The sequence below is a fragment of the Pteropus vampyrus genome, unplaced genomic scaffold, assembly GCF_000151845.1.
Source record: "Pteropus vampyrus isolate Shadow unplaced genomic scaffold, Pvam_2.0 Scaffold46, whole genome shotgun sequence".
NCBI classification, from domain to species: domain Eukaryota; kingdom Metazoa; phylum Chordata; class Mammalia; order Chiroptera; family Pteropodidae; genus Pteropus; species Pteropus vampyrus.
Window position 1 is genome coordinate 3498024 of NW_011888827.1, and position 15026 is coordinate 3513049.

Sequence of the window (15026 nt, forward strand, 5' to 3'; positions counted from 1 at the left end):
GTGGGCAGAAGTGGCCCCTCAAAGCAGCTGCAGCCACAGCAAAGCCACAGGGAAAAGTGATGGAGGGCAGAGACGGAGACATGTAAATACGCTGGAAGACAAGCAGGAACTACTCTGGATCTAATTTCACTTCAGCGAGGTAAACATTTGCCTTGGCAGAGATGGAAGAAAAAAATGAGAGCTGATGGATGACCTTTGAGGTGAATCAAACACATCTCTTAAGAAAGTCTCAATTCTTATGAGGATGACAGACTCTTGTTCCCAAGGGCCGAACACTATCACTGAGCCTGGAGGATAGAGACCTAGGTGCTTTTCCTATCTGTATCACTAATGGTCCCTGTGCCCTCAGTGAGTCACCATCTCCTCCCTGGGCCTCTATCCTCCCCCACAAATGAGGGTTTAGACCAAAGGAACCCTCTAGATTTGTGATTCCTTAAAACATTGAGACTTAGGTAGGCAGGACTCTAGGTCAAGGAGCAGTCTTTCATGCTTCTGGAGCCCAAGTAGGAGACGAATGAGGATGCGGGTGGGACAGAGACCGCAGGAAAGATGCCTGGGATGGCCAAATCTTCCAGATTTCCAGGAGACTGAAAATCTAAATTTTTAAGTGTATCTCTTGATTTTCAAATTACAGTAATTAATTCAAATTTTAAAAATAAATGCTATGTGAGCCTAACAAAAATATTCGTGAACAGATTTAAGTCCTTGGGCTGCCAGAATGTCCCTTTTGTGGGATGTCATAGCCTCCTGGCTGGAGTCTAGTCCATGGTCTCTGATCTTTCAACATTAGGGTTTTGTGTTTCACTACGCCCCAGAGATCACCTTCTCAAGGCTGAAGGTGAATTTAATAACAAATACTTCAAACATTTTTTACAATAACCTGCAGTAAAAAAAAAAAAATTCATTTTACATCTACCAGTGGTGCATGTACATATATAAAACTAAAAGAAAAGATTGACAGAATAAAACATACCCCTACTTCAAGCAATGCCCTCTGATGTTTTCTAGTCTATTTTATTCTACTTAATTTTTTTAAATATTGATGACAACCCATTAAACCTATTTCATAGGTCATGTTGGAGACACATCGTTTCAGAGTTTATGTTTCCTTAATTCTCATTTACTTCTCCTTCTCCCCTTACGAGGTAGGAATCATTATCATTTCCATTTTACAGACCAGAAAAATGAAGATCAAGATTCACACACTAGATCTTATTTTCTTTCTTTTATTTATTTTTTTTTAATCAAGAAAGGCAAGAAGGAGAGGAATTAGAAGACTCCAAAGGGAAAAGAAGAAAAGTCTTAGAGGCAAAGCGATCAAGGAAGACCTTGGAGAGAATAGAAAAACGAAGCAGAAGGATTAAGGCTGTATGCTCTGGGGCATGCAAGTAGTCTCCCCTTTGCCTCTACTGTGAGATCTGCGGTAAAATCCACGTGGCTCCTTGAGCCATGGATCTGTGCCAGCTTTGTCATCCAGGTGGCCCCACTGACACAAAGGAATGATGAGGTTGCTAATGCCTAGCTCACATTCATGAACTTGAAATTCCAACTCCAGACTGGTAGGGGTAGGTGATTAGCAGTCACAGGGGGAGCGAGAATGGGCAGGATTCAAAGCCAGATCCGTTTGACCATCAAGGCTGGCCTGGGAAACCTCATCACTCAAGTCTACCACCTCCCAGTTCATTTTAATGAACTGAAAAAAGTTCCATGTCTTCTCCATAGGCAATGATCAGAGAAGACAAGGGACAGAAGCCTAGCCTAGGGATGTCAGTGGGGAAGATTAGTTTCTTAAGACTAATGAACTTTGCTCCTAATTAAACCTGTCAGCTAAGCCTAGTGGTACCATTTCTAATTAAGTTTTGCAGTCCTCTGGGCTGGAATAGGGAGCCTGGTAACACCCTACAGAGCCCAGCAAGGCCCAGCACTTTTAGTACCTCTGGGCTGTATCCTACGATGGTTAAGTCTATGCCCATCTCTTTGTCTCTTTCCGCAGCCTCCCACTCCCACCCCCACTGTGTCTTCTGCCTCTAGATTCCCAAAGAGAACCAGTGGAGGTGAGAGTCTGTTTACAAAGCCCAGAGGCAACGATTTCAAGCATTTGCGTTTGGATGGCTTTCTGCTTTCTCCAAAGTGTGTGCAGTACAAGCACAGTTGTTGCTGGGTAATGTTTAAAGCCAATGAGTCTTAGATTAGCATCGCAAAAGTCAATTAACAAGGCAATTTCTTCCCTTGGTTTGTATTTGTATATTATTAATGAATTATGAGGCCTCCTAGTGAGGTAAATTAGCCTAGGTAACTGGGGAGCAGAGTATAAACATTTTTTTTCTCCTTAATGACCCTAAACGTTTATCTCATACAGAGAAAACTATATACAGGCAGGAGGAGGGCTCCCCGTTCCAGCAGCCAAGGAGGCACACCGGAGCAGCTCTGATAAATATTGATGTTTGTTTATCCAAATGCCACAGACCACGCTGGCAAGCTGCCACCCCCGCCCACCCTGGTGCAGTCTAACTGGCAGCACTCATTATGCGAGGAGGAGATACAGGAACCTCAAATGCCTTTGCTGAATCGCTTTCGGCTTTTGTTTTCTGAACACACACACATACACACACAAGGGGAACCAGTTGTCCTCATCTACAAGAGTCAGGGATGGGACAGAAAAGTCTATGTCCTATCTTTAACGGAAGGGCAAAAGTTTATACTCTTATATACAAAGAGAATGGTAATTGGAAGATCTCTGCCTCATTGGAATAACTACTTTAGGGATGTGTGAATACTGCCCCAAAGTGCTGCTTTGTTACAAAATCGATGCCATTGAGAAATAAATTGTGCTACATACAAATACTGGAGCATCAACATGGAAATATTTAGAAGCATCCATAAGTCACGACTGAGTAGCTACTACTGTCCAAGGCCATGTGAACGATACCCTTCACTTAATCTCATTTGTCTACTTCTAAGCAACATGATTCAGCCTCAAAATGTTTGGGACTAAAGCAGAGTTTAAATTAATAAGGTTCATGGATTCATTTCTTTAAAAAATCTGTATCGAATGCTTACCATGTGAATACCAGGTGTGAGGCACAGAACAAAAACAAAAAAAGATACGGTTCCTTCAGTAGCCCAATGACCAGTGTGGGAGACAGACGGGTAAACAAAGCATTATAAAGCAGGCCATGAGCAATGGGTGCACCCGAGTTCCTGGGACACGCAGGGAGAAAAGGGCCATCAGGAATGACCAAGCAAGTGTCCTGGGGAGAAGCCAGCTGCCCCCTGCTCAGGGCCTCTAGTTTTCCCCATGTTGATTCCTTCTCCTGGGGTGGTAAACTTACTCCTTCAGGTGGCCTTATCAGGAAGACTGGCAAAAGTCAGGTGGACAAACTTCACATGGGCACACCTCAGGCAGGAAAATCTCAAGGGAGTAGCTCACTGTGCCCCAAGAATCCCATCTTCTCCCATTAGAAACTAGAGAAAGGAAAATCAAATAGCTCCCCTTTTCAGAATTAATTTTCTTTCTGACAAAATCTCGCATTTTCTGTTTGCCTTGGCTCCTTTAGACGGAGAGCTCCTTGATGTGCTCTAGATGACAGTGACGCAGAGCCCTGAGGGCACTCAACAAGGCCAGGGATTCCCAGAGCCTCTTACAAGGACATTTACATGGGGTCAGAGACCCGGTGGAAAACCTCATGCAGCCTCTGGTATCTACAGGTGGCTAAAAAGCAAAGCATAACTGCCTGACATCTCATCCTTTTTCTAGTCTGTGGGTCTACATATGCATATGTCTCTAATTTCCATTTTATGAGTTTCTATGTGGATGGCATAATGAGTATCTGTATGCAGTATTCCCTTTGCCTCTCACCCCCATCAGCTTCATCTAGTTAAACACCTACTCACCCTTCAGATCTCAGGGAATTCTGCCTACCCAGAGAAGCCTTCCCTGACCCGCTAGGCTAATTGTTGAGTTATTGACTCACTGTGCCGGGCACCCCTCCTCCAAGACCTTTGTTACAGCTTGCAATGATGCATTCATTTGCATTGTTTTCTTGTATTTCAGCCTGCCTCTCACATGGCCGTACACTCCACGTCCAGTGAGGATGTAGAATGTCCAGTTTATTCCCCTCTGTAATCCTAGCTCTAGCCCAGTGCCTAGCACTTAGTATGCACTCAACAAATCCTCCTTGATTACTGAATGAAGTCCAAGGAATGGGACTCTTCCCAGAACCAGTTTCTCTGGTTCTGCCACAGCCCTGCCTGGCTTAGATTTCTGTTTGCTTCGAGGCTTTGCTTTGCTGATCAAAGACATTACAGCCAAAGGCAAAGTCCTTCAACCTCCCGATATCTCCTGTGCCACTTGGCCTAAAGGAGCCCTTCAAAGGCAGCATAAAAAAAAAAAGTAAATAATTGGGTATTTTAAAAAATTAAGATCTAAGTCCAAAACGAGCCAACTGCTTTACCAATAGTAGCACAAATTTGTTGTTTCAAAAGACTATAATAGAGAAAAATCAATCATGTTTTTGTTCCAGTAGATTAACTTCATGTTTAGAACAGGAAAAGAATCTAATGGACAGCTTTTCATCTGCTTTTCTCCCTCAGGAATATCATGCAGTTACGCCAGAGAGAAGTTTTGGGAGACAAAGGATAGAGGGCTAAAGACATTGTCTAACACTGGAAGGCAGATTTGGAAAGAAGGTCAAGTTCTCCCTGACCTGTCGAGTTGGTGGACAGATGGACATTGTCTGCCCTTTGAACTATCTTAGACATTCAAGTAGAAACCTTCAAGGCTATCTGCCTGCGGCCTCCTTACCTCCGAACGAAGCCCCCCAACACAAGGTCTCACCCTGGCCAAGGGTTGATTTGAGCAAGAGTAAGAGGTTCTCTGTCCCTAGAATTTGGAATCAGGCCCCAGAGCCATTTGATAGTCTGTGGGCCACATGCATAAAGAACCACAGAGAGCCAGGCTATAGATACACAGACAAGAATGACAAGAGGGGAGAGATCAAGTGTAGGAATAGGAGAGCCATCCCATTGCCAACTTTCTCGATCCTGGTCCTGTCCCTTCTGAGGCCAGCCTGAACTCTCTGTCCTCGGAAGCCATGATATTCCCTGTGTCCTCCTTGGAAATGCCCTTTCCACCTCTCTCATTGCCAAAGTTAGTTTGGGTACATTTATTCTCCTTACATATTAGTTTTCTCTGGCTGCCGTAACAAATTACCACCAACTGGATGGCTTAGAACAACAGAATTTTCTTCTCTCACAGTTCTGGAAACCAGAGGTCTGAAATCGAGGTGTCAGCAGAGCCCTGCTCCTGCCAGGCCTCTAGGGGAGAATCTTTGCTTCCTCCAGCTTCTGGTGGCTGCTGGCAGTCCTTGGCTTGTGGCTGCATCACTCCAATCTCTGCTTCCGTCTTCACACGGCCTTCTCTTCTCCCTGTGTCTTCTCCTCTTCTGTCTCTTCTGAGGACATTTGTCATTGGATTTAGGACCCACCTGTTAATCCAGGATAATCTCATCTCAATATACTTAATTATATCTGCAAACACCCTTTTTCGAAACAAGGCCATATTTATGGATACTAGGGGTTAAGAGTTGGACATGTCTTTTGGGGGCCACCATTCAACTCACTATGCCCTGTGGTACACTGAGCTCTAAGACAAGTTTACCAAATATTTTTGATTAGCCTTATAAAGTGTGAGCGAACAGCTGATGCGTCGCCCACAACACAAACTATTTATAGAATCTAAAGGTTGGATAAATGAAGAAAGCAATTTGCATTATTTATGAGAAAAGTGTTTCATGGCATTTTGTTTTTGAATATTCTGGAATGACGTCAAGCCTGGTCTGTCACATCTGAAGTCACTGTCTTCTCTAGTCTCTCTTGAATTTGTATTAATGATAATAGAGTTAGATGGTTATTACGGTGTATTGAGCACTTGCTAGGTACCAGGAACTGCACTTGGCTCTTTATGAGGCTTATCGTATTGAATCTTCACAACAACCGTTTGAGGGCAGAATTATTATCCCCAAGAGTCACACACAGCTGGTCTGGTACCAGGTCGGTGCTTTTTACCACAAGGATAACCTTTCCGATGATCTGACACATTTGAGGGCTGTGGATGTCAGAAGCAAGAGGAGGACCTGATGTGAGCGGCACCTACTACATACCAAGCACTGCGTGTGCTGCTTCACATTCGTTCTCATTTCACTTTACCTATGAGAAAGATGGTGCAGAAATTAGTGAGAAGTTGATCACACCATCCAGGGCTTCCCATGGATGTAACCTGCTAAAGGCAGGCTATAGATACAGAGACAAGAATGTCTCTGTATCAGGGCCAAGGGGGGTCAGCCCCTACAGATCTACTCATAGTAACTTAAGGGAACATGACACAGAGAGACAACAGAATGGCGATCGTAAACTGAAAGTGAGAAAGTACTTCCTGAATTAGGATACCTTTCTTGCTTGAGAAGCTGCTAATGTCACCTCCCAAGCTGTTGGCCCGGATGGGAAGTAAAGTGAGGCAACCTCCAAGGGTAAGCTCCAAAGCAAAGGTTTCTCTTGGCATGTATTCATTCTGGGCATCATTTTCCACCCCAAACCTAGGAAAGGATTTCTTTTCAAAAGCCTCACACTAGTTTCATAATTTCCCTTTTTCTTTTGATACCAGTAGTATCTTTCCCCTCCTCTGCGCTTGAGCGTCGAGGACGTGTAGCTCAGATAGAGATCACAACTGACCTTCTCCCTTTAGTCTTCTTCACGTAGCTCCATTCACATGGTTGTCCAAGTCAGCTGTCAGGACACCATTCAGCTCCCCTCTGCATCAGAGCCGTCAGTCATCAAGTCCTGCCCACCAATCTGCCTCCTCCCTGGCTTCCTCTCTCCCCTAACCATCAGTGCCCTGAATCAGGTTTTCAGCATCTCTGTCCTGAACTCAATCAGGTCTCCTGCCTCCGTCACCTCCTGATTTGATCTTGTTCTTTTGCTTTCAATGTTGTGATGCACTCCCCCCACCCCCACATTAACTTACAGCAGTGATTTTTAAAATGTGTCTGGAGAAAACCTAGCTTAATGGGTCTTGTAGGGGTCTTAATGGGCTCAGCAAAAAAAAAAGAAAAAAAAAAGAAAAAAAAATTTGCCTGAGTTTTGAACAAATTAAGAGACATAGGATTCTGATAGACAGAAATGAAAATATCATCTTTATTGCTGATAAGCTATGTTGGAGGACATGGCTTAGATCTGGCCAAATAGCATGGCAACATTTCTTTGAATTAAACCACAGATGCCTGAACATACCTCCTCTTTGGGGAAGATTGTTATTTGAGAGGAGGGTTTTCAGGTATGGATAAAGGAATGTGAATTAATGTACAAACCCAAGGGTTAGACTTTTTAAAAATTAATATGACTGACATGAATGGAGTAGAAAAATGCTATGGTAGCCATCAGTCATCAAGTCCTGCCCACCAATCTGCCCTTGGTCAAAGATAATTTGACTCCTCTTCTTTAAGAAAGGGATCCAGCCTCAATCCTACCCCCCACAGACCTTTGAGGTAACTGTAGAACATGGAAGAAGAAAGGTCTGCCCAGTTAAGAATTTTGTGGAAAGAACTGTACACTCGTCAGTCTAAAGTCTTAATTACTCTCACTCCGATGGGAATGACTATAAAAGGGCATGTAGTCTAAATTGGGCAGGATCGATGTTCTTAGCCAGCTTTTGAATTCTGTTCAGTCCAAAGATATTCTGGTTTGTGCCAGGAAGTGAGACAGAGAGTAAAAACATCTGAAACACATGAGCATCCTCCACCTATTGATCTAAAGGTATCAGAGGATGTAATGACCCCAAGTGTGGTTTGAGGAAAGTAGCTTTAGTGCAAATGAGTACAGAATTTCCTGGGGATTGGACAAGCATCTAGTTCAATTTCTATAGAGTTCCAGGAAAATAGAAGTTTTGACAGCCATTGGCTTATTTCATCGATGCATTCGGGTCCTCAAATGGATTTCTTTTAAATATGTTTGTATAAAGAGGGACAAGGCTCTTAATAAACCGATACCTTTCAATGAATCCAGTAACTGTCAAAGCTCCTCTTCAGTTTGTATAAGAAAAATGTGCCCACGGAAGTGCTTTCTAGGGTTAATGGTTGTAAAATTTCAGTTGCTTTTCTACCCAGAGGAGTTTACACATACCAAACATATCCAGATCATTCATTTGACACATTTTGAATTCCTGGGCTTGCAGTTATAAAGACAGATAAGAAGTGCAGTCCAGTTGGAGTGAATAGGCATATTAGCAAATTTGACTACTGTGTCTTGACAGAGTCAAGGATAGATGTATGTACTGAGAACATCGAGGTCCAAAGGAAGGGGCATTAGAATGTCTGGGGTGAAGATAGAGTCTTTAAGAATAAAGGAGCAGCCTGGCAGGAAGGCAAGGGCACTCCAGTATAAAAGAACTGCCTGTGCAAAGGCCCTGAAGTCTTTTTTGAGAGTCCAGAAGTATTTGAGAGTCTAGAAATAAACTCTCACATTTATGGTCAATTGATTTTTGCAAAGGGTCTGGGACAATACAATGAGGGAAAGAACAGTCTTTACAACAAATAGTCTGGGACAACTGGATATCTACATGAAAAAGAATGAAGTTGGACCCCAACTTTGCATCATACACAAAAATCAGTTCAAGATGGATTATAAGCCTAAATGTAAGAACTAAAACTATAAAGTTCCTGGAAGAAAACATAGGAGTAAATCTTCATGACCTTGGATTAGGCAACGATATCTTAAGTATGACACCAAAAGCAAAAGCAAACAGAAAAAAAAAGATAAATTTGACTTCATCAAAATCTAAAAACTTTGTGCTTCAAAGCACACCATCAAGAAAGTAAAAAGATAATTCATGGAATAGGAAAAAATATTTGCAAATCAAATATATGAGAAGTGACTTGTATTTGGAAATATAAAGAAATCTTTCAACTTAACAAAAGACAAATAACTCAATTTAAAAATAGGCAAAGGATTTGATTAGTCATCTCTCCAAAGAAGACCAACATTAGACACTCAGGAAATGCACATCAAAATCACAGTGAGATGCTACTACCATGCATCCTTTGGGATGACTAAAATCAAGACAAATGTATGATGACCAAATGGAGAAATTTGAACCCTCATACACTGCTGTTAAGAATGTAAAATGGTGCAACTGCTTTGGAAAACAGCCTAGCAGTTCCTCCAAAGGTTAAACATAGAGCTAGAAATTGTACTCATAGGTGTATATCCTATGACCTAGAAATTGTACTCATAGGTGTATATCCTATGACCTAGAAATTGTACTCATAGGTGTATATCCAAGAGAAAGGAAAATATGACTACACAAAAACTTGTACACAAATGTTTACAGCAGCATTTATTCATCATAGCCAAAAAGTAGAAAAACCTAAATGTTTAACAACTGATGAAAGCATTAACATTGTATGTGTATGCATACAATGGAATATTATTTGGCCATAAAGAAGAATGTAATATTGATACAAGCTATATAACATGCATAAATTTTGAAAGCATTGCTAAGTGCAAGTAGCCAGTAACAAAAAAAATCACATATTATATGATTCCTTTTATATGAAATATCTAGATTAAGCAAATACATAGAGACAGAAAGTGATTAGTGGTTGCAGAGGGCTGAGTGGGAGGAAGTGGGTGAGTGACTGCTAATGGGTGTGGGGTTTCTTTTTAGGGTATTGAAAATATTCCAAAATTAGATTTTGGTGATGGTGACATAACTCTGAATATATTAAAATCTTATCGACCCGCTTTAAATAGGTGAGTTGTATGGTATGTGAAAAGTATTTCAATAAAGCTGTTAAAAATCTCATTAATCATAGATATTGATGAAACATAAAAACGCTGTCAATGTATTTATAGCACTCCGACATGTTTCCCCATCTTACTACAGTAGACTTGAACAAAGAGGGGGTTAGGGGCGCCAAAATCTCCCTGTCCTCGTGTAGTCAAAAATCCATCTATAACTTTCAGCACCCCCACAACTTAACTACTAATAGCCTACTGTTAACTGGAAGTCTTACTGATGATGTAAACAGTCAATTAATACATATTTTGTATGTTTTATATATCATATACTGTATTCTTACAATGAAGTAAGCTAAAGCAAAGAAAATATTAAGAAAATCATAAGAGAAAATGCATTTACTGAACTGTACATATTTATTGAAAGAAAATCTGCTCAGGTGGACCCCTGTAGTTCACATCCATGCTCTTCGAGGGTCAACTGTACTCAAGGCCCTATTGGCACTTTTTCAACTTACAGTAACCTTATACTTTGTTGGTCTTTGAAAGTCAGATGAAGCAAGTCAACATTTTGTAATAAGAGGGAAGAGGTACTTCAAAGTTCAGTGGTCAGATTTACACCCACTAGGAAAGGCCTGGTCAGTAAGTATCATCTTACAATATCTTATAACGTAACACCTTAACCCAGGCTTATTAACAGTCTGCACGGTGTTAATTAGGCTTAATTGTCTTTGGGGGGAAACTGAAGAGTAAGCAGAAGAAAGATGCTCAGCCAGCGTCCTTCTGAATTTTTCTTGGCTAATGTTGATTATTTAGTTTCTCTGGCTGTGGGGTCAAAGGAGCAAAGAGCTGGCGTATCATGGTAGTCACCGGGTCAGAATTTGGGCACAGATAAACCTGGTTTGGAATATTGTCCCCACCCCCTTGTGCAAGCTGCGTCTCCTCTCCATGCCTATATTTCCTCCCTGTAAAATGGGAATTCCTTACTTACCTTCATTTTTACTTGAGGGCTTATCCCATAATAGGGTGCCCATTTACAGTATCTTTATTTTCAAAAGGCTTTTAGTAGACACTTATTAGCAATATAGCTTGATGATTTTTTCCTGACTTAAAAAAAATAGCGTTGGCATTTTCTGCAGATTAGTATCTTATCCTCCTTTCATTAATTGTTTTATTTTGATGTGTTTATTATTAAGTTACTTGTCAAAGTGCTTTCCATGAAACTATGCTATCAATCGAGAAGTAATTAAAACATCTGCTTGCTATGCATTTTGTTAGTTAATTGTGTCTCGACTGCTGCTTAGCGAAAGTGTGTAGAGTGCAGTCAGAACGAGGATGCCCAGCTGAAGAACTCCATTCTCCTGACAGGTGGTGGGCAGTAGGGTACAATGAAGGCAAGAGCATTGTACATCTCCTCCACTCCAAATTGCCTTCTAAGGCCCCGTTCATTCCACGAATTCTTTAGGGGTTAAACATACGTCTTTGTTACATTGCAAATACCCAAAATGACCCATCAGTTGACGGTGCAGGCAATTCCTTTCCCTACTGTTCTTAGACCTGGGCAAGATAAGAAAGGTCTTTGCCATAGAGGATACCATATTATCTCTCTTTCACACACACACACACACACACACACACACACACACACACACACACGCACATGCACACACACATACATTAAAAAACATGTGTATGCCTCTGTCACTTGCGCCCTGGTGCTGAGCACTGGCATGTTAATACTCCAACCTAAACATCCACTCTTGGGACTAGCATAATCACAAAAGAAGTGCACATTGGCAGCTGAGAAACAGACTATAATAGTGAACAATTCACACTTACCTGGTAGAGGAGATACCGTGATTATGAAGGTGATTTTTCCAAGGCAAGGTCACCCATCAACCCCAGTGGTTTCCCCAAATGTGGGAAACTCGACTGCATAATTTGTGGTTGTGGGGGACTGAATTTGTGCTTTTGCCTAAAAAAAGTTTGTATTACTTGTAAATATATATGTAAACCTAGGCATAATGGGTGAAATGTGCTGATTATTTATATTGGTAACTAAATTAAGAAAATGAATGCTAGATTTGTGAATAGTCTTATTTTTGTAAAAATATTTATTAAGAGTTAATTCCATTTTCGAAATGTCAAATAAAAACTATAGCTTTATTTAAACACTTTTTAAATAACTTTTTATTCATTATTACGATATCTACTTTGCCTTTTAATGTTAAGATTTTTCATGCTTTAATAAATAAATTTTCACACAATGCAATATATATATATATATGTGCCTCACTGCTAAATTGCACACCTGAAACTTACTGGATTTTGTTAATCAATGTCACCATAATAAATAAATAAATAAATAAATAAATAAATAAATAAATGTTCTTCTAAGATATTTCATTCTTATTTTTCATATTTACTTTCATTTACATTTTTATGAAATATATTCAAATTTGATAATCTTTGAATATAATTAAACATTAATTTTAATCCTTGAGATACTTATTGTCAATGGTATGCAAATTTTGATTATAATTACATAACTAGTGATTTTTTTTCTGGCATAAAAACAAATTATTCGTACAGAATATATGATGATTCATAAAATATGCCTTTATTTTATCACTCCTCCAAATATTTCTGGGCTGTCAATAGCACATGCACAATAATAATTAAATTCAGTTGCCTTTGATATTTTTCCAACCTTCGGTCATATAAAAACTAGAGTTTTACATTTTAAAATAATTTTGCCATTATGAAGCCATATTTGTCAATGCAGAGGGAGAAGACAAATTCAATTTAACAGCTTGATTTGTAACTTTTAAACATTTAGACCTTTTGTACTCTAGCCCCGACCCCACATATTTTAAAGATGGGCCTGATTGCTTCAATTAAATAATTAGATTGTTCTTTTCCTAAAATTAATAGTTAACTTATTGACACTAAGTATGTCAGACTTTATATTAAGTAATTTCTACATAATATCTCATTAAATCCTTACAATAATCCTGCATCATAGATAATTTTATTGTCCTTACATTACACATAGGAAACTGAGGCTTGGCAAGTTTAAATGACTTGCTCGAGGTCATATAACCATTAAGTCCTGGAGCTGAAATCTGATCCCAGGAGGTCTGAGCGACTTTGGGAAAAGGCACTTTGGTAGAGCTGACCTTGACTGGCATCTCTTAAGAAGAACTTGGACACAGGGAAGACAATGCGGGAGGGTCAGGATATTGGGAGAAAGGGCTGCAAGAAAAAAGTCCCCACCAACATCACTGTCAAGCCAGAGATCAGATGTCGCCTCCAGGGAACATCCGTAAGCCCCCAAAACTACCAAATATCTGAATGGACAAAAAGAAATGCCAGTATAATTGAGCCTTCATGTTCTACTGATTTCAGCAATGAGCAGATGAGAAAAATATCCATTCATTTTCGTTGCTCTTGAATGTTCAGTCATTTAACAGGAAAATTTAGAGGATTGTTTCCTTCTTCCTTTCTTTCCTCCCTCTATCTTTCTTTCTCCTCCTCTCCCTCCCTCCTTCCTTCCCTCCCATGCTCCCTCTCTTCTCCCTCACCCCGTTTCTTCTAGCAAGTACGTATTACGGTACTACAATGCACTAAGCACTATGCTAGGTACTGAACAAAACAGACAGGGCCTTGTCTTTATGGAAATTAGCATCCAGTGGGGAGACAGCAAATGAACATGAAATACTGAAACGTACAACTACAGCACAAACGCCATGAAGGAGGGCTAGGGTGCCCTAGGAAAGCATGTACTGGGGAATCTGGCCCAGTCTCTGCGTATCAGTGAAGACTTCCCAGAGGAAGCAACACCTGAGCAGTAATCTAGTAGTAGGGGTTAACCAAACAAAGGTTCAGGAGAACATTCTAGGCTGAGAGCCTTGAGAGGGGAGGGAGCCTGTGGGTTGAAGCCTGAAGATTCTGACTGGAGGCCAGTGAGGCTATCTATATATATACATATCAAAGTTCCAGACCTTCCAGACCAGGAAGTGGACAAATTGTGGCCCACCACCTAGTTTTGTAAAGAAAGTTTTATTGGCGCACAACCACTCTCATTTGATTACTTATTGCCCATGGCTGCTTTCAGCTACAATGGTAGAGTTGAATAGTTATGGTATATACCTTATGGCCCCCAAGACCTAAAATATTTACTCACTGCCCTTTACAGAAAACGGTTGCAGACCCCTGATCCAGACCATGGAGGTCAGGCCTCGTAAGCCTCTTGAGGATTGTGCCCTGTATCCTCACAGCCGTGGGAAGCCATCAAAATGTTTTAAGAGGGAAGGGGATAGGGAATAATAGGATCTGATTTTCATAAGGAACATTCAGGGGCCAAATACATACTTACATTTCTGGATGTCCCAGGCCAGGCCTTCTGAAGACCCTGGCATTAACCTCCACAGGAATAGATTCTAAGTCCCCTCTTGGCTGGGGCAGGGGGCCCCATTATTTTCCTCCTACTTGTATTAGCCAGACTTCTTTGGGAGCCAGTGACAGAAACACAATATAAGACTTCTATACAGCAGGAAGGGAAAGCATTGGTTCACCTAGCCAGGAAGGGCAGTGGGAATGCAAGAAAGAGCAACGGAAAACAGAGCCTACATCACTTGAACCAGGGACGCCCCATCTCAAGAACCTCCATTCACTTCTTATCTTAGCTTAACTCTGCTTAGCTTCCTGCACAAACAAGCTTTCTCCATGGGGCCACTCCAGGTTCGTGTTCTCCCAAGGTTGGCCACCCCAGAAGAAGAAGAGAGTCTACTTCCTAAGGTCTGTATGTTAGTCTCAGAATTGGATTCTAATGAGCCCTGCTTGAGTCCTATGTCCACTCTCTCTAGAACGATCTTTGTCGAAAGGGTTTAGGTACCATAAATTGGCCAAACGTGGATCACATGCCTATCCTTGAGGCCAGGGGGATGGGGCCTGGAAATGAGAACCCAGAGAGCACAACCTAGAAGGCGGAGTTCACAAAAGAGAGGAACGCTAGCAGACAAAAAAAAAAAAAAAAATCCAAATAAGAGAATAGGTCTGCTATATGTGCCAGGCTGGTACCCACAAGCTTTGAAGGGAAAGCCACCTCTGCTCTCATGACCAGAGCTGACTGAACCAGAAATCAGTCCCAGAACGACCTCCAACACATATCAGTTGGACACAGTGGGGGCTGATCAGAGTAACCCTGAAGTGACTCTGCGTAAATGTCCAGTAGA

At 41.1% G+C, this 15026-nt stretch overlaps 1 pseudogene; it reads left to right on the top strand.

Moving 5' to 3' along the window:
- Positions 1–11620: 11620 nt before the first annotated feature.
- Positions 11621–11767, top strand: LOC111739056 (annotated as a pseudogene).
- Positions 11768–15026: the final 3259 nt, after the last annotated feature.